Raw genomic sequence first — 20,136 nt, 5'->3', positions numbered from 1 at the left:
TCCGGAGTGGTCACTGCACCGTGGGCACTGCCTGCCAGTCTGCTATCTCTGCAGCAGATATCACAGACCATGGAAATGGAGACGTGCTGAGGCTGGTTGGCTCAGCAAATTAATGTAGGGGCACTCCTTCCTCTATTCTCAAAGTCCATTGTCTTCCCCAGACTAAAGCCAAGATGGCTCCCTTGTTCTGAGACCTGGTTGTCTTGGCTCCGATACTGTTGCTTAGATTCTTTGATCCTCAGGGTTTTTTTTTTGTTTTTTAAGCTATCCCAGGAGACACTCAGTACATTGCAGGACCAGGATCATAGGACACTGAAGAGGTGAAGACAGATCAAACTGTGCGCCCCTACTGCTTTGAAACGGGGCAGGGAGAACACACAGATCAGACGTGTTATCAGCATCAGCAGTCTCCCCTCCAAGATCAAACCCTTAGACAGATTTCTGATAACTAGACCAAAGGAGCTGCTGCTATGCCACTAGCCCTCTGGGATCCTAGCTGTGTATGAAATACTCTTCAGCACGAAAATCAGCCAAAGGCCCTGAAACCCAAACCCAATTGGTGCCTAAACCCCTGGTCTTCAAGTAGCATTTTGTGCCTGTTCTGTTGATTTCTGTTGTCCGTGGCAGGCTCTATAACTCACATTCTGTTTTCCTTCTCCCCTAAGAATTGGCTTGAGCCGCCTTATTTCCCTGGTCCGGTGGTAGGTCCCTGCCGATTGCAACGTTAACCCTGCTCATCCCCATGGCTGCCTTCCCTTCTCTTCTCTTCCCCGGGCTGCCAATGCTGCAGAAGTTGGCATGTATCCCTCTGAAAACGGGCTGTAAAACAGGGTGGACAGGATTGATTCCGGCCCCTCACTTTACTGATTGCCGCAAATAACAATTGCTGAGAAAGTGCCGTCACTGTGTTGAAACCGAGGCCGGAAATCCAGCCTCAGTCTGCTTACGCTGCAGCTGGATTACACCACTTTTTATGACTTAATAAAGCTCGAACCCCTATCAATGGGCATTAGTGTTTTAATCTCCTTAATAGTGAAAATCCTATGCTAGATGCCAAACAGGGCCTTGCCCAGTAGCAGCTGGGCCCGTCGTTTTTTAAGGTAACTCCTTCCAGGTTTGCATTAGGTTGAGGGCCAGGACTGGGTCATGCAAGCCAGCAGGCTGACCTGCACCGTGACAGGGCCTTGCTGATGTAAGGCTCAGTCATGCTCATGCTGAAGTCAATGTCCTCAAAGAGAGCAGGATCGGGGCTTCGGGCAAGGCAGGATCGGGGCCTTCGAACACAGAGCTATCAATATAAAATGGTTGCCACTGAAAAGCCATCATGTGCCAAGTTAGCACCCAGCTGTGTCTGAGATGCTGCACTTTCCATCTCTGCTTAGAACAGGAAATCAGTGAGGTCTCTCAGATGTGTGTTGACTTTATAAATGGTGGCTACTCTACACTTAACTATTATTAAAACAATTACACACACTGAGGATTACAACCATCTCCTGGATGCTTGTGAAACGTCCCTACTCTGGATCACGAGCAGGGACTGAACCAGAATCTTTACCCAAACAGCATGGACTTCTACCCCTTGAACTAAAGGAGTAACTCTATGAACGGCTAGCAGTAGCAAGTACTTATCCTCTGGGTGGGTGAGCTGCTGGAGGGGGGACACAACATGCTTGGCTAACCTGTTATATTTGAAACTGAAGTCTGTTTCCTTACTACTTTCCTCACTGTTCCATGCAGACTCGGGTTTGTGATGTTAGCCTTGTTTGTGAGCAGCAGAGAACTGGAGAAAAAGTTTCTCCCCTCAACCAGTCAAGCACTGTAGCGCATCTACAAATGCTGCATCGTGGCTGGTAAATCACATACCGTGGGACTGGTAGCTCACGTATCACGGAACTCTTACACGCTCTTTCGAGTGCACTTACTGTTTCAGCTGCAGAGGCAACACAAAGAGCCCACCCGGAAAAATGATTGAAGGGTGGGGAGAATGAGCACCCGAGCACAAAGACTATAAAAACAGACATCCCCTGACTCTACCAAAGAGACACGCTGGGTATTTAGAACAGTACATTTCATCAAAGTTATTTGTAGACTGTTTGCGTAGAGCAGTGATACTCAAGACCTCAGTGGTTCAGGAGCCAAATTAGCAATCTATATTACCCAAAAGAGCCACAGTCATGTGAACTCATGGTTTCATTTACTACAGTACTATCTAGTCATATTTAAACAGTATGAGGGGGAAATATTTAGATTACATTTATCCCCACATATATTATTCTCACGAAAATGACTGACCAAGTATTCTTATTTTATCAACTACAATTGGTTAATAACATAGTAAAAGCATCCTGATTGGTTAATAATTAAGTCACAGTGTGTTTTAATATCATGCGCTGTAAAGAGGCTCCAGCGACCCATGAAAGACCCACTTGCGGCTCAGAGTCAGAGCATCACTGGCACAGAGGAATCACCTATACCGCAACACGACCACCTCTCACATGTGTGCTGTAGTAGCACCTACAGGCTTCTGAGGTTGAGGCCCAATTATACTAGTTTCTATAAATGGAGATGGGAAGAGACAGTCCCTGTCCCGAAGAGCTTACTGCCCAAAATGACAACAGGTTAGCGGCAGGAAGGATTCTTATCCCCAGTTGTCGGTGAGCAACATAGAGATTAAGTGACTTGCCCAAGGTCACACAGGACATCTATAGCAGATCCAGGAATTGAACCCAGGACTTCTGCACCCCGGTCCAGGGTCATAATTCACAAGATCATCCTGCCTCTCTTTCAAAACTTTGGGGCTAGCAATAATTCTGGGCAAACCCCCGTGTTCTTACGAGAAGCGTCACAGATTTGCATTAAGCACAAGGGGACACGTTGTCAGTATTGCATCGCCTCCAAAATACTGGGCCTGATTCTCTCTTGCCTTGCACCTTGCACAGCCACTTACACGTGTGGGTGTAAAACTAGACCAGATCAGAATTCTCCATGCACACCAATGGCAGCGTTTTATATCCCCTTGGTACAAGGCAGTGGAGAATCAGGCCCAGCAGCAGCCCAGGGTGCCACAAATTCTGCTGGGACATTGGTTCAGTACCAGCTCCCAGAGGAGACTCCATGGCATCTATAGTAATGAATCACCAATGCCACTAGCACTTTCCAGAGGAGCCCAGGTTTTCCTTGGGGCAATCCCATCCAACGGCTGCACCAGGGTCTGCTGCTGCTTACCGTGGAATGGGTGGCCATATGGCCACTGGACAGGCACCAGGCTATGAGACAGGATTGCTGGGTTCTAGTTTTTACTCTGCAATGTATACGCTATTTTGGACACAGCAGAGTGTGCAAGGTGCAGGCAGCCAGACTTTCTGCCTTGTGGCTCTTAACAACAGAGCTCTGAAGAGTGGTTTCCAATCCATATAGGCGCACATCGCATTGATCCCTGGTTTACCGCACAGCAATAGGGCTCAGACACCAAACTGTATTTTATTTTTGGTAAACAAAATGGCCCAATTTGCAGAGGTGTCAATCACCCATAACTCCCACTGGCGTCAATGGGTGCTGCAGGTGTTCTGCACCTTGGAAACTCCAGCCGCTTGTATTGCAATTCTCAGATCAGTAGCAGAAAATGGAGCAAATTCAGACCATAGTGAAGCTCCATTAAAGTCAATAGGAGCCAGTATGAACCACTGAACAGGGAAGGACCCCGGTCTGCAAATCAGATTCTATCCAGTGCAATTCAAATTTGTAACAGTGAGGGTAATTAGCCATCGGAACCATTCAAGGGCGACGGGTGGGAGGGGCCGAGAGGGTCACATGACCCTCCCCAAATGCTGGGGGGGGCCAGCAGCTGGCAGGGCCAGAGCTGGAAGGGAAAAGGTGGGACCAGAGCCTCTCCTCTTCCAGCCACGCTGCCTGGCTGCTGCACTCTCCCACGCTGCCTGGGAGCGGACGCCTCCCGGCATAGTGCAGCAGCTCAGCGCAGCGCAGCAGGACAGAGTTCTCCCCCACCCCCCACGCCAGGTAACATGCTGGGATGGGGTGACAGCACTCTCCCGAGTCCCAGGCAGCCTCCGGCCATGCTGACACTGCCCGGCATGGTGCAGTGAAACAGAGTCCCCCCTCCCCCACCAGGTAACATGGGATAGGGAAGAGACAGGATGGGGGGAGCGTGGGGGCCCTGGGCTGGGAGGAGTCATGTATGGGTGTCGCATGGTGAGGCCACATGCCCCCCTTTGGCTGGTGCCCCCTTTGTGTCCCTCCCCACTAGTTGCCACCAAGAATTGTTTGCGGTGGATTCTCCACCACTGGAAATCTTTACATCAAGAGTGGATGTTTTTCTAAAAGATCTGATCTAGTTCAAACAGGAATTAATTTCGGGAAGCTTGTGATGTGCAGGTGGTCAGTCTAAATGATCACAATGGTTCCTTTTGGTCTTGTAATCTATGAATCAATGAATCAGCTGCCACTCGCCTGCACTGAGACCTTGGATAAGACACTTCACCTCTCTATCCCTTAGTTAGCCCCAAAATGGAAGGACAGTAATACATGTCTTCCTGGGTAAAGCGCTTAGCTATCTATGGGTTAAGAGAACTATATAAGAGTTAGGTGTAATCATTATATCGGAATTTGATATTATTAGTATTTGTTACATTCAATTGTGGCAGAGCCCTGAGTCCCTCCTCCTACATAAAATGCAATTTTCTTCTTCAAGTTGTCAGTTTTTGGCAACGGTTGAACTCCCTATTTAACAGCATAATCCTTGCTTAGCATATGCCTGGGCCTGTGCAAAGACCCCATTCATTTCCGAACAGGGCTGCAAGCAGAAATTTACTCAGCGGCTTAATCCCACAAAAGGGATACCTTACGCTTTCCTGGGGTGAATGGACCCACTCCAAACTCCCAAGGATTCAGAGCAAACAAGACCCATCCTGCCACTGCGGGGCAGCCCCAGGAGCAGTGCAGAGAGCAGAGACTTGTACTAATTAGCTCGCTGCTCCTGTCTGAAACCAGATTTAAAACGAAAAACGGTGACGTTTCACTCTGGACCGCATGAAAAACTCCCCAGACATTTGCAGTCGCTGGTTATTCACCAGTCATCTTTTTGGCCAAAGTTTTGGCCGTACATTTTTTGCCTCCCCCCCCCCGATGCTGGGGTAAAGAGACTCCATTATCAATGGTTCTAAGAGTCAGGAGAACGCAGCGTTGGACGGGAGCATCGAGTGGGGGGGAACTGAAGAGTGAGGGGAAGATGGTCCAGTGATTAGGGCCCTGGCCTCGGACTTGGAAGACCTGGGTTCAAGTTCTTGCTCTATCACAGAATTCCTGTGCGAATATGGTGTCACGGAGTGTGGGGGAGACAAGACCCTGCGCCCCCGGCTTCCTGCGATTCACCATGACTCTCAGCCAGTAAAACAGCAGGTTTATTTAGACGACAGGAACACAGTCCAAGCTAGGTCCTGCAGGTACAGACAACAGGACCCCCTCAGTTAGGTCCATCTTGGGGAAGGCAGGGAGGCCAGAGCCCCATCGGGGCTCCCCTCCATTTTCCCAGCCAGCTCCAAACTGAAACTCCCTCCAGCTGTCTCACTCAGCCTCCCCCTGGCTCCTCCCCCAGCCTTTGTCCAGTTTCCCGGGCAGAGGTGTTACTTGGCCTCCAACCCCCCCCCGGGTTCTCATGTTACGTGCTCAGGTATCTTCCCTCAAGGAAAGTCTTCCATCCCCAATGCAGACAGTCCCAGCAAAACTCCCATGCAACCTTCCCAGGTCAATACTCACCACTCAGTATTCAAAGAACACATTAAGAACATTCCCACTTCGTCACATATGGGCAAGTCACTTAGCGTCTCTGAGCCTCAGTTCCCCCATCTGTAAAGTGGGGATGATAGCACTGCTCTGCCTCACAGGGGTGTTGGGAAGGTAAATGCACTAAAGACTGTGAGGGACTATATCAGTACTTCAGATAGCGAGGGGAACTTTTGGAATCAAGTACTTTTGCAGTTGTGAATTTGTTTTGATTGGCAAGAAACAGGGAGCAATTCTGACTTGTTTCCCTGAATTCAATAAGCTGCATCATTCGTATCTTCTGGAGAAGCATCAGTTTTCCATTTGCCACCTATGATCTCTCCCCCTCCTGCTGCAGCGCAGGGAGCATCTGTGTGGGAAATGCATCCGCTCTGACAGCTCGTTCCCACAGCCTGCTCCGTAAAATTCAAGACTGGTCTTAAAACAGGAGCAGGGCAAGCAGCGTATTGGGGCACTTCAGACTCTGCAAGTCCTGGGCCAGTCTAACCTTCGCTCTCTCACAGACACACCCCCTGGTTAAAGTACCGGAGGGAGATCCAATTTACAGCCTGATTCCCTCCCATGACTAAGAGCCCAACAAATCACACGGGCAGCTCTGGACATACCCTCTGCATTGCTCAACCCTTTCAGGTGAAACTACAGCGAGTTTGAGAAAAGGAACTGGGGCTGGGTTCAGCTCTGTCTCTCAAGAAAAAAAAACACATTCCTATGCAGTGAGCTAGGCCTGGCTGCCTGACCCCTGGCTAAGAAGGGGAAAGAACAGCTCCCACAGACTGACACCTCCAGCCTGGCTCATGTCCACAAGCAGGCACAGGACGGAAGGAATCATTCTGGATTTTGCCATCAGTCGATATGCAAAGCCGGCTCTGCATCCTTGAGATGTGTCAGCTGCTCTGCCAAGAGGGCGTGACTCACTTCCCTTCACCCAGCACTGCTACTGCAGCAGCACCCTTCCTTCCAGCGTGGCCCATTAGCAGCAGTGAGACCCGCAGCACCACTAGGCCAGCGACCTCTAACTGTGCTCCATCAGTCACTGCTGAGAGGCAGGCCCAGGGCCAGACACACACTCAGGGAGCAGAGGAGAAAGATTCTCCCAACATCCTCTGCTCACGGAGGACACAAGCTCGGTAGTGCGACATGCTGACATCATCAGGAGTTGAGAGCACTCAGGAGACACCTAGAATGTGACAGGATCAGGGCAACAGCTACTGATTTGCCTTTACACATAGACATCGTTAGACAAACAAGTGTCGCAGCTACAAAGGTCACCTTGGAGAGAGTGATGCTCAGACCTACAGAAGGTGGGGAGCTCTGCTCTTTGGGCCACAGCTGGAGATCTGCTGCCATTGCTGAGGAAGAGAGCAGACTAAGTCTCATGCCACGTTCCCTCTGAGCTGCCTCTGTCTTCCAGTGTTTTTCTGGTTGATGGGCAGCTAACAGCTCCCCTCCTGCAGTGAGGACTTGAGTGTTGTCCCACTACTCATGGAAGGGAGGTCGTGAACCTAGAGAGGAGACCATCAATAGCTAACTCCTCACCCTACATTAGAAATTCATCTGCCACTGTCATCCAAACACTAACTGCAGCCAGCAGCTGATTAACCAGAGATTGAATGGATCATCTGGTCTGAAGGGGCCCTTGCACCCCAACATTGGGTTCCCTCTCCCTGGGCTCTAAGGTTTGTCACCGCTCTCCCATGTAGCCTCCTGCCCCATAAAATGTATGCACCAAGCTCCCAATTCACTGTTCCACGAGGCCCGCTTTAAGCCATTCCAGCAGCATAAAGGAGCTGTTCAGTAGCGGAACGGACTGCTTGGCTAATAACCCCAATGTAACTGCTTTATGCCACTCCCCCTTGCAGCTCCCTCAAACTGCTTTCGCTTACACCCGGCTGAGAACACAGGGAGGGGGGCAGTGGCTTAGGGTACGATTACAATGCAATAAAAGATCCATGGCATGGCCACAGGTCAGCTGATTCAGGCTCTTGGAGCTTGGGCTCGAGGGGCTAAAATTTGCAGTGTAGACACTGGGGCTTGGGTTGGAGCCTGGGCTCTGAGACCCTGTGATGAGGATGGGTCTCAGAGCCCTGGCTCCAGCCCAAGCCTGAACGCCTACACTGCTATTTTTAGCCCCACAGCCCGAGCCAGCTGACCCGGGCTCTGAGACTCAGTGCCACGGGGTTTTTATTGCAGTGTAGACGTACCCATAAAATCTTCTATCCATGGATGGAGCAGAGATCAGAAGGAATGGAGAATCAGGTGCCACATCTCTCACTGCCCAGCACAACCATTGCAAAGCCGCTTGAAGCTAGTCTTCCCCCACAAACTCAGGACAATTTTGGAGTGGTTTGGCACGACTTCACCACAACCTGCTTTTCTCTAACCACTAGCAGCCTAATTTATGGAAAACTAAAAACAGCAACAGGCGATTTGCATAAAGACACACAGGAAATGCACTCAGCAAGTAACAATCAGTTCTCATCCAACAGGCACTAAATGGGTGAGAGGGAAAATGCACATTTTAAGAAAATCTTGTAATATTTTTTTTGGTGAACAAATAAATGCAGTGAAGTGTGGGAAGTCATCCCAGACTCAAAATGGGCTTGCTGGACCGTTTCAATCCAGCATGACTGGCTCTACAGTAAGATTCTTCAGTGCTCTGCCCCATCAGAGTTTGAATGACATCAGCACTGTGGCTTGCCCCAATTCCCCCAGGAATTATAAACTTTATAAATTATAAATTCAATTATAAAGTCAAATAGACCTCCCCGTTAGGAGCGTCTCTCTGATAGCCAGCCTGGACTTTCCCACGCTAACTTTCATCCCATGATTCCTAGGTAGGCCTTTCTGTACCAACCAAAATTCTCCTGTCCGCATGGCACCTCTCTCACACTTCTGAAATGGCTTAACCACATTTCTCTTCAACCTTGTCTACACACAGGCCTGGCAATGGTTTCACTACGTTGCTTAAACCAGTCCAACCCTTTGTATATCAGTAACCAATACAAACTCTGCACGCGTAAGCACCATTATCCCAGGATCAGTGTGTCCTGGAGGCTTTAACTGAATTGGTTTTTCTATCCATGTAGTTAGACTGGTGTGAAAACTGCATGCATACAAACCCCTATCTGCTATCTGACCAAGCGGCACATATTTAGGATCCATTCTTGTCCTTATTGATGTGAACATGAAAAACTTCAATTTGCTTTTAGTGGATGCAGTACAAGGCCCTTCATTTTCTCAATAGCTCCTCATCAGTCACCTTAATTATTATTGTCATTCTACTCTGAATTCCCTTCGCTCTGCCCCTATCTACTGAGGAGAATCAGCAGTCATGGAGAACAGCAAAAGAGAATCATGGAAGCAAATTAGTTACAAAGAGGACGCATGGCACTAGAATGGGAATCAGCCGACCTGTGCTCACTGCCACTGACCTGCTGGGTGACCTTGGGTTAGTCACTTGACCTCTCAGCCCATTTTCCCTCCCACCCTTCGACTGCCTTCTCTATTTAGGATGTAAGATTTGCAGGACAGGGACTGTCTCGTGTGTTTGTACCGCGCCTAGCACACTAGAGCCCCGTTCTCGGCTGAGGCCTCCAGACACTACTGTAACACAAAGCATGAGTAATAACAGAGAACTTTCCCATAGTTCTTCAGCCTTTCATTATTTTTAACCACAAGTTGTAGCAGGTCCAGCTAATGCTACAGCATCAGGAAACAAAGGGATGCCTGCTCAAAGCGGTGTGTTACCACAACGGGCCAGACAAAGGCGGTCAGTTACGTCTCAGTACAAATACTCCCGGCTGAGGTATGACTGTGCACACGCAGAACTGGCGGTTTCTGGACTATTGTTGTCAATGCTGAGCAAGCCAGCACTTCCCCAGTCTCAGAACAGAGTTAGTGACAGCATACAGCATGGCTGGTCTTTGTTAGGACATTTCTCTGCATAAGAGAACTTAGGTTCGTTACTGGGTGCTCCACGAGGCATGTATATGGCTAAAATGCTACTGAGTGCTGATTCTTTTAGTGCCTTTTGCATGCCCTGATAGACATCCACATTTGACAGCTGGCCCCAATCTTGCCCTTACTCACATAAGTAAATCCCACCGATGCAGAGCTCTGACTCACCTGAGTAAGGGCTATGTAGGACAGGCCTATTGTGCCTATATATTCATGACTGTCAACGTACTACGCACGCACACGTACAAACCAGGTGGAAGGGGCATTTCTTTGTGCCCCTAGAGATTTCCATGGTGGAGAGATTTTCTTGCTTTTGGTGCTGTGCAACCCAGAAGAAAGGAGGAAAACCCAACACTGAAGAGAGGGGAAAACTCTTAGCTACAATCCTATTAAAGCTGCCACGGTGCTGCTCTTTCTTCTAGAGCTTAATTAACAGCGCCTTGTCATCTCTGGTTGTTTAGAGAACCAGCCCTGTCATTTGATGCAGGTGCTGTTCTGCTAATAATAATGCTTTGTACTTGTATATCTAAGACAACCATGAGTAAGGGTGGAGGCAGATGGGGGAAAGGGCCCAAGCATGTAAGTGCAGCGTTATCTAGCTACATTCTTATAGTCATGCCCATCACCATTGTTTCTGATACCCCTATAATATCTCCCCCTCGGCCCGCACCCCAGGGGGAACAATGGATCATTTTGTTTCCTCAGGCTCAGCACAGTGTCTTACCCAACCCAAGTGGGAACCCTGGGCTGGTCCCAGCCCCTTGTGTCAGCCCTGCTCACTGTGATGATAAATGAGTTGTTACAAGCTTCCTGTTTATCTCTGCGCTGCAGCACCAGCAGGGAGTGAATGCTCAATGGAGGACATCCCTCACCCCTGCCAGCCTCACCCGCTTCCTCCTTGAGGAAGCACTTCCCTGGGAACTCAATGCACCAGCCTTACACAGGGTGGGTGCAGCGGCACATCCCACGCTGTTGCTGGGCAACAGGACTGGGGCTCAAAGGTGCAGGTTCTGAAGCTGTAAGGTGCTGCGCCCCCTCAACCAACCCGGGCTTCGAGGGGAATGGAGGATGCTCAGTACCTCACAGGATCAGACCCCTAAGTGCGCCAATCAGTGTCAGTTCACTGAGCCTTAGTGGTAGCACCTTACAGGAGAGGTAAAGCTGGTGTCTACCTCGCCCCTATGCCTGGGAGGTGGCTTTCACTGAAACCCCTGTGGCACACACTCATCCACCCAAGACAAAGCACATTTCCAGTGCCGCCCCGTGTCCTAGGTCTCACCACTGAAGTGGCAATGCTCCACTTTTCACCCTAGCATAGAGACAGCTCTGGAGGCCAGCAGCTAAAGGGTTAACTCTGGAGCTCACTAATTCCACCTCAGCCTCTCTCTTGGGAGGGGAAGTGCTTCACTGCTCCCCAGCTGCAAAGGCTCCTGTGGCCTGGCAGAACAAACTCATTGGTTCAGGAGTATCCCAAGCTGGCAGGAGCATACAGCACGGCTCAGAGCTACTTGTGACAGTGTCAGCTGCTTGCTGCGTGCATACGACACCAGCACATGCCCTGCTGTGCTTCATGGCTTACACTCATGTCACCGAACGGCATAGGAGGCGTTGATTCCCTAGAAACAGACTGGGAGCTGGACCTTCCGGACTTGATATTTAGAGCTCTGTCCCCGGGAAAACGGGGGAGGTTCCAGCGATCACATGCTGCATGGCTCTGAGCTGAATTAGGTAGAAGGCTCCAGTTTAGCATCCTCAGACCCCTCCAGTGTATGAAGCGGAGGAGGCTGGATGGTAGCAGCCCCCCCCCTCAGGCAGGACTAGAGGAAATCACAACGCATTCAGCTGGCCCAGCAGAGGCATGCTGCATGGCCACGTGCAACAGCCCCGGCTGGCATCTCCCCAGTCCTGTGAAGGCAACACACTGAACCTCTGAAGGAGGGGTGGTCCACACTGCATGAGAGTGGCCCCTCCGGCTGATTAATGAGTGACACTGATGGGCCCCAAACCTTCAACTGACTCTTGGGCAGAGGACAGGGGTCTAAGCGGGGGATAATTGGGTGCAACTGTTGGGATTCCAGCAACAATTCAAAAGGTCTCACCTTCCCTCTTCGGTCTCAGAAGAGACTAGAAAATATGTTCCTAGACATTTCCAGCTCTGCTTTAGGGTCACCGTATCTTAGCGTTCAACTTAGCAGAGAGGCACTCCTGGGAGCGTCTCATTAACTCCCCTCTCATGCCAGTTTGACTCAGACCCAAAAGGGAAATCCCCTCTCTCCTCTTAGCTGCAACTCACCAAGAGAAAGCACCTTATGATTCTCTTCCCAGATGGGCAGAGCCCAGCACTCCTTCTCCAACACATGTCCTTGGCTCCTGGCTGGTGCAGGCCGATCTGGATCCCAACTTCCAGCGGATAGTCAGCATTTGTGTTATTATTATCTGTATTAAAGCAGCACCTAGATTCCCCGGCTGTGATCAGGCCTCAGTGCAGCAGGCTCTGTATGCACAGTCCCTGCCTGAGAGCTTCCAGTCTGAATAGACAAGACAGGCAGAGTGAGAGGAAAAACCAAGCTGATGTGACTTGCCCCAGGTCACACAGCAGGACAATGGCAGAGCTTGGATTAGTACCCAGGACTCCAGATTCCCAGGGCAGTGCCCAAGCCACAGGACTACGCTGGCTTCAGTCTGGCCATTCCAGAGTGGAGCAGGTGACAAAATTCTGATTTGGATCAGAGCCTTCCCAAAACTGGATCTGGAATTTACTGCAGTCCCATTTCTACTGGGATTCTTTCGCTTTGGGATTACCCTGCTGCCTGTGGCTAATTGACTGATCGAGTCCTCCTGGCAAGACAGCATGCCCTGCAAACCTGCTCTCTGCAGAGAGCACAAGTCGCAAATCCACATTCCCATGGAACTGCTGGGAGGAAGGGCTCCTGTTCCCTGCCACGCAGCAGCGCCTTGTTGTGCAGATGCAGTTGCAGAAGTGCCTAAAGCCGGGCCTCACCCTTGCTATCTGCATTTCCTTGGGCGCCAGAGGAGCCAGCCTCATTGGGATTGGGAAAGAGTGGTATTCATATGGTAATTCCTCTGAGGAAGAGAGAACAAGGAGAAGCCTCTTCTGCTCAGCAGCTGGGGCCGGGCTCCCACGAAGGAGGAGCCAGCTGGCTGCCCCAACCACCAGGGACAAAAAGACAGGCCTTGCCTTTTGTTCTACTTTTCCCGCCAGCTAGCTGGCATTGTCCCTGCCTGCCCCACCCTCCCACGGCCCCTGCTGGCCTGATTCAGAGCCTGCCCAGCCCAGCATGGGCCCAGGGGTCAAAGGGAAGCAGCCCAGAGCAGGAAACAGCTTGGCCCATTGGCAGGGGGGAAGGAGGCATTTGAATGGAGTCCCATTGCCCAAGGCAGAGCAGGGGCAGCTCCGCTGTTTAAGGGGTCCGACACAGCACCAGTTAGCGGCTGCCCTCAGTCCTGAAGGGGTATCAAAGGCCACTGTGAGATTGGCTGGCCACTGCCTACAGTTTGTGATGGAAAAGCAAAGTCCCCTAAGACACTGCACTAAGAAAACAGGATCGCAATACAGTTCTGAGCCCTAGTGGTTAGGACAAGAGCCACCCTGAGATGAGGGTCTCCAGGCTCAGACAAGGCTGGCAGAAAACGGAGGATTGTGACATCATGTGAAGATGCTTCAGGGTCAGTGGCTAACAATGGGAGGGCTCCGGGAGAAGAAACCTACAGTGAGTGTCGCTGACCAGTGGGGAGACGTGGAGGGGATAAACAGAGGGGAAAATGATGCCAAAGAAACTCAGCAGAAACCCACATTAGGGGGCATAAAACTTGAGCTGTCAGTGCCCCGGTCTCACACACATTGTGGGGAAGTCTGTTGTCCAGTCTGGTTTCCAGTGTTCGTACTTTCCACCTCTTGTGGACTGTCCAGCAGGGGCTGCCTCTTACTATTTTTAATCTATGAATCAGGAGAATCAGCTACAGACATTCCCTGTTGCCCAGCCATCCCTGGGCAAGTGACAGAGGCAATTCCTCTGCTCCTCACAATCATCCTGGGGAAAGAGCGTTACTGGGGGAATGGAAAAAATTAACCTCTTCCAGCTGAGCTAGGAGAAAGCCCACAGCAAATGGCGCCTCCAGGTAACTGACAATCCTCCCCAAACACTGAAGAACATGTTTTTTTTGTCTTCCATTCAGTGTCTCCTCCTGTCAGAAAACAAATCAAAAGCCACCATGAAAGTGAAGATACAGAGAAGCCGCCACTAAAGAAGCAGCTCAAGAAGACTTTGATTCTTCCTTCTCTCTGCTCCAAAGGCCCCTTCAACCAGCAGGCATGTAAATCTGTGCCTCACGGGTTTAGCGCCTGATGCGGAACAATCCTGCAGTGCTCTCCGGACCCTTGTGAAAGCCAAGAGACTGTCAATAAGCAACATGTGCACCAAAGGTCCTGGCTGGGACCTTCGCTCCCGTTCCTAAGATCTGAGTACTTGGCCCTGGAAAGAACAAACACACCTGGGGGCAACACAGATGAGGATGGAGATTTCGACATCATTTACGATCTTAACAGAGTTTAAAAATTCAGAGCAGGAGAAAGGAGTGAGAGCCCCGAGCAGGAGTTCCCAGAATGCAACAGTTTAACCACATCACAAGAAATCTCCCGGCCACCTCCCTTCCTGCTGTCAATCAAATAACAGCCCCGCGGCAATGACAGCAATTGCTTATTACGTGAAAAATGTGTATTAGGAAAGGAGTGAATATATTTTAGCAAGAGGAGCCAGGGCATATGACCAGCCAGCTCTACACTGACCATAATTTGGACATCACTGTTCTAAGGTAACAGAGGCCATGGAATTCAATGACCCAGCGAGAACGAGCAAGCATGCTGTCTGCCTAGTTCTAGTGTGAACAACGAAGCTGCGTCTCTTTCTATAAACAGGATGGGGATTACAGGTAGTTATTTCAGTGGGAGATCTATTATTGCTCTGTAGGATCCTGAAGTCTCCTCACAATAGCAAACCCCTTGGAAAGCCAATTCCTATGCTGCAGTTCCACAGAGTCCCGGAATTCTGAGAAAGGAGGACCCTGCTCAGGGGACCTCACAGTTTTCAGGGCGTATGGAAGACCATTTCAAGGGCATGGTGAGGATGGACTTCCATTTCCCTCTCTTGAGCACAATTGAGACTTTCCAGTAGAAGCCAGGGCACATACTGCTGAGAGCAATAGCTACGGCCCAATTATAGCTGACTGCAAGTCAGAAGACCATACCCACACGCACTGAGCAGGGGATATGGGATAATGATCCTTTGCATTTCTCGAACAATTGTCACCTGAGCATCTCAAAGTGCTTTATATGCATCATGGAGCAGCGGTAACTGTAATTAAGGCTGAAACCAACTTCCTGGTACAAACCTGATTTTCAAGCCCTCCCAGCAATTACTCAGCTTCCCTAAAAGAATCCAATTCCCTTGAAATTTCACATGCCACATTTCAACCCAGGGTAGAATTTTTGGAGGGATTGTTATCTGAGCTCCATTGAAATGCACTGGCAACATTAACTCAGCAGGATTTTCTCTTGTGAATTAATTAAACCTCTCTATACTCCTGATAGGAAAGTATTAACCCTCTTTCAAAGATTAATAAACTGAAGTGCAGAGCAGTTAAGTGACTTGCCTGAGGCCACAGAATGGCACTGTCAGAGTCAGGAATAAAACCCAGTCCTAGCTCTCACTGGTTCGCTTGAACTACTCAACAAGACAGCACTGTAGTCTTGGAGAGTGTGGTAACCAGAATGAGGCTTGGATGGATTGTATGGGGATTGGAACCTGATATGCACGCCTAACCCCTGACCCCCCATCACGGATGGGGTTCCTGTGTTAGGTATTGAATATAACAGGAGTACTTGTGGCACCTTAGAGACTAACAAATTTATTAGAGCATAAGCTTTCGTGGGCTACAACCCACTTCTTCGGATGCATATAGAGTGAACCATATATTGAGGAGATATATATACACACACATACAGAGAGCATGAACAGGTGGGAGTTGTCTTACCAACTCTGAGAGGCCAATTAAGTAAGAGGAAAAAAACTTTTGAAGTGATAATCAAGATGGCTCAGTACAGACAGTTTGATAAGAAGCAAGTGTGAAAATACTTACAAGGGGAGATAGATTCAATGTTTGTAATGGCTCAGCCCCTGTATTGAATATAGGGCACCACACTATGTTAATAAAAAAACCATGGTATTTAAAATTAAAGTAATTTACAATGTAAAATCTCTCTTGTAGTGTTCTGTTCAAGGGGAGAGAAGTAAACATTTAGAGTCCCTCCCTTACAAAGGAGTTCAAAAAAGTTAGGAACAGCTGATTGCTGAGTGCAGGAGTGAGACATCATTGATTACTCAACCAATCACAATACAGTTAGACTTTGGTTCATTTGTATACAGCTATCCTATTGGTTAGAATACTGTCAGACTTTAAAAGTCATATTTAATCACTACGATGTCACAGTTCTTGGATACTGCACTCTGATGTCCTCTCCAGGAGATGGACTTTATTCCACCAGCAGACACGGAGACTTTCTGCTGTATTAACATAGTAAGAGACATTCACCTTAACTAAAAAGTGTTACATGGGTTGCACTAGTTACTTTGTGATAGCATTAAGCATCATTATTATAGTACTGTAAACATATGTGGTGCTTTACAAAACAGTGTCAGACACACACCATACCCTGAAGAGCTTACAAGCTCAGCAAGACAAGACTAGGCACAGAGCAATGGGTCAGGTAAGGGACAATGTGGGGATAGGATCAGTGAATAGAACCAGGCAGGAAGGCTTCCTGGAAAACACAGGGTCTCTCCTTCTGTGCTGAGCCTTTTGGAGACTCAGCACAGAAGGCAGAGATCGGCAGAAGAGGGGTCAGAGGTAACTTCACCGCACCTTTGTGCGGCCCAGATTCACAGCTCGTGCGGCCCCAGGCATAAATTAGAGCAGTTTATGAGACTGCTCTCCTCCCATGGGCTGCCTATGGGTATGTCTGCACAGCAACCAGCCACCAGTGGCTGGCCTATGCCAGCTGACTCAGGCTTGTGGGGCTTGGGCTGCGGGGCTGTTTCATTGCTGTGTAGACTTCCGGGCTCGGACTAGAGTCCAGGCTCTAGGACCCTGAAAGGTGGGAGGGGATTCCAGAGCCTATGCAGCAATGAAACAACCCCTTAGAGCCCAAACCTGAGTTGGTGGGCACAGGCCAGCCGCAGGCATCTAACTGCAGTGTAGACATAGCCTATATGAGCTGTGCCCCAGCCCAGAATCTCTGTAGTGCTTTGTGCTACGAATATGCCCTCTCCTGCTCCCAACAGGTCCCCCTGGCCCTGCCCTTGGCATGCCCCCTACACTGGGGACTGTGAGGGAAGCAATGCAGGACTGATTACTGCCCCAATTCCAATGGGAGTGTGGCACACTTTGGCACAGGAGGAGTGGGAAACTGTTCTGAGGGCAAGGTGAACTCACGATGTAATAATACTACTACATGTATAGCACTTTTCATCAGTAGATCTCAAAGCACTTTACAAAAGACATACTGTTATCCCCATTTTATAGTTGAAGAAACTGAGGCACAGAAAGGGGACATGACTTGCCTAAGGTCATACAGCAGGTCAGTGGCAGAGCTAGGAATAGAACCTAGGTCTCCTGAATCCCAGTCTATGCACTCGGGCACATTGCTCCAATGGAAGGCTGAGAAGGGGAACATATATATCCACATCTCTTATCCGATGCTCTTCACAGCAGGGTCAGGGCTAAGTCATAGTTGGCCCTGTGCAATTACACTCATGGATTTACACTTTAACCTTTGGGGGAGGGGTGGGTTTAAGGAGCACAGTACTAGATTTTGGAAGGGGTTGAACAGAAGTGCTTAAAAGAGTTACATAGATCTGGTCCCCTAAAAACACAAGACCCACATGGTCGTATATCCACTAAAAGTAGCTCCTGTATGTGCTTGTACAAGCAAACCTTGCATCACAAGATCTATGCTCATGCATCTGAGAGCAGAATCCAACCCAGAATCTAGATTTTAATATGCAAGGGTTCCTAACAGGAGAAATCCAACCCCCTGGGATGGTAGATTACTTCAGCAGGTCTGTTAGATAGCCAGTTTTAAAACTCTAGAGCAGTGGTACCCTAACCCTACACCTACAGATGGCCTGCTTTATATGATCCACATGGCATCTATGCCAGTGCAACGGTGGGGAATTTACATAAAAGAGTAGTCCACATTAAGCCAGTGGGTTTGAACCAGAACACGTTTGGACCTGAACTCAGAAACTGGTTTCCATTCTCAGTTCTCTGCATTAATAAAATAAATGCATCCTGCATACTATGGTGATGGTCATTACAGAAAAACCTGGAAACAATCTCACTCTGCCAGTAACAATGGCACAGTTACATACTCAGCTGCTTGCTCAGCCCCCCCTGTTCTGGAAAAGAAAGCATCCTTCATAAAGGGTAAAGACTGTCTCAGCAGAGACTCATGGCACTAGATAGATCAGGCCAGATTCATCCCAGATGCTACTTTGCTGGCTGAAGTGGAGCTACCCAAGGAATGAATCTGGCCTCTTTTAAAAGGAAAGTCTAAACTTTCCTGGAACAAGGCTGGTTTCCCAACAAGGATGCTGGCTTCAAGCAGCACAGGCATACTGTAGCAGAGGGAGCAGAGCCACCCTAAGAATCTGGTGCTCCCGCTGTTTGGATTTTAAAGTGCCAGGTGACGATGAGTTGTTTGGGGATACCAGGACTGGAAGAACAGAGTGCATTTCCTGTAAACAAGCCCTTTCATTGCAAGGCAATGGTTCCAGGACCAGATCTGTACCTGCAGAAGGACCCCACACCGTAGCACTTCTCTGTCTGAGAAGTCCCAGGAAAAGCATTTACTTAGTAGGACTACGGTTTTCCCGTAGTGCCATATAAACACACTGTTTCCCAATCTTCAATGATCCTGCTGCAATCAGCTGTCCCAAGTGATCAGGAGCTCCCAGTCAGTTGCAAAGAAAACGTCTTGCCCTCCCCCAACCCCCTCACTATATCTCCCTGCAGCCCCGAAAGTTTTCATCATTAAAAGGCTTGTAAAGGGTAACACAGCAGCAGAAACACTGACTGAAAGCGACACTTGAGAACACGGCGTAAAGAAAACCAGTCGTTTGAGTTTCAAGCGAACGCAAACCGACCTGGGACTCCCACCCCCCTACCTCCAGGGCTTACAGGAAAACACAGCCACTTGCTCTGCACTCTTTCAAACGAGATTGTTAGATAAAGGCAAGAGGAAAGTTACAGTTAAGTCTCCGTCTCAAGGAGAGCAAAACAAGCTCCTTCCAAGGCAAGGGCAAGAAACCACCAGAGAGAAAGAAACTGAAGCACTCGGCTCAGTTGGCCAAATATTTACAAAGAGATAGCTGTGAAGCACAAAGCTCTTTTCTTCTTTCTCGGGCGGAATCTGGTCGGAGCATGGAAACAAAATTCCCCCATCCCTGTCTCTCTCTCTCTGGTTACAATGACTCAGCCTGCAGGCTGAAAGCTTTTAGCTGGGCTAGAGCTGCTGAAACCTGCCCATCTCCAGAAGGGGGACAGAAGCTTGAAGGCTTCCTGCTCTGCTGAGCCTTGCACGTTACCATTGAAAGCAGCCCACGATCCCAATGTAGGATTGGTGCCTTCCCCCATCCCTACCCGGGCACGCAGGTCCACAGCCCTGCGAGGGAAGCTGTGGCCGGAGAGAAGCGAGTCCCCGTGCAGCACACGGCGAGGCAGGAGGAGGGGGATTATTGGAAAGAACAAAGGGAGAATGAGAAGACTCACCCAAGCAGTTGAAGCACTCTAGGCTCCTGGCTATGTTAGCAGAGAAGGCCCGCCCCCTTCAGGGTCACATGGTTCAGAGTGCTAGTCAATGATCAAAGGGGCTTTGTCACTCTGTGAATAATGAGCACCCCACAGTGCAACAGAGGTAGGCAGTGACCGGGGCTGGGAGTGCAGATGGATAATTACTGCCCAGGGTGCAGAGAGTGGAGTGGAACCGGCTGAGAGGAAGGGGGGGGGGGAGAGTTCAAAAGAGCCAATTAAAAATAAAAACGCTGTGACACAGTAATTCAGAGGAAAGTCTCCGCTCTAAAAAGGAGAGGAGGTGAAGCTGACTCAACTTATGGGGATTTCGAAAACTCAGGGAGCTGTCACACAGGGGCGATCCAGAAAAAAGGAAGCATTCATCCCACAGTGCTGGCAGGATCTCAAAGCACGGCACACGTGTGAACTGGGCTTCACAACTCCCCTGCCACTCAGCTAAGCATTATCATCCCCATTTCACTGGTGGGGGGATCCCAAGTCACACCATGGTTA

General features: G+C 49.5%; 1 protein-coding gene across 1 annotated transcript in view; it reads right to left on the bottom strand.

The window, feature by feature from the left end:
- Positions 1 to 19,647, bottom strand: part of SEPTIN9 (septin 9) — a 73,831-nt gene extending 54,184 nt beyond the window's left edge. Inside the window, exon 1 of the mRNA XM_065415340.1 lies at positions 19,603 to 19,647. The gene's annotated coding sequence lies outside the window, so the exon portion shown is untranslated. The remainder of the gene's footprint in view (positions 1 to 19,602) is intronic.
- Positions 19,648 to 20,136: the final 489 nt, after the last annotated feature.

Source organism: Emys orbicularis, chromosome 13 (genome assembly GCF_028017835.1).
Source record: "Emys orbicularis isolate rEmyOrb1 chromosome 13, rEmyOrb1.hap1, whole genome shotgun sequence".
Classification (NCBI taxonomy): Eukaryota; Metazoa; Chordata; order Testudines; family Emydidae; genus Emys; species Emys orbicularis.
The sequence above is the reverse complement of the archived record's forward strand: the minus strand, read 5'-3'. Positions and strand labels throughout refer to the sequence as shown.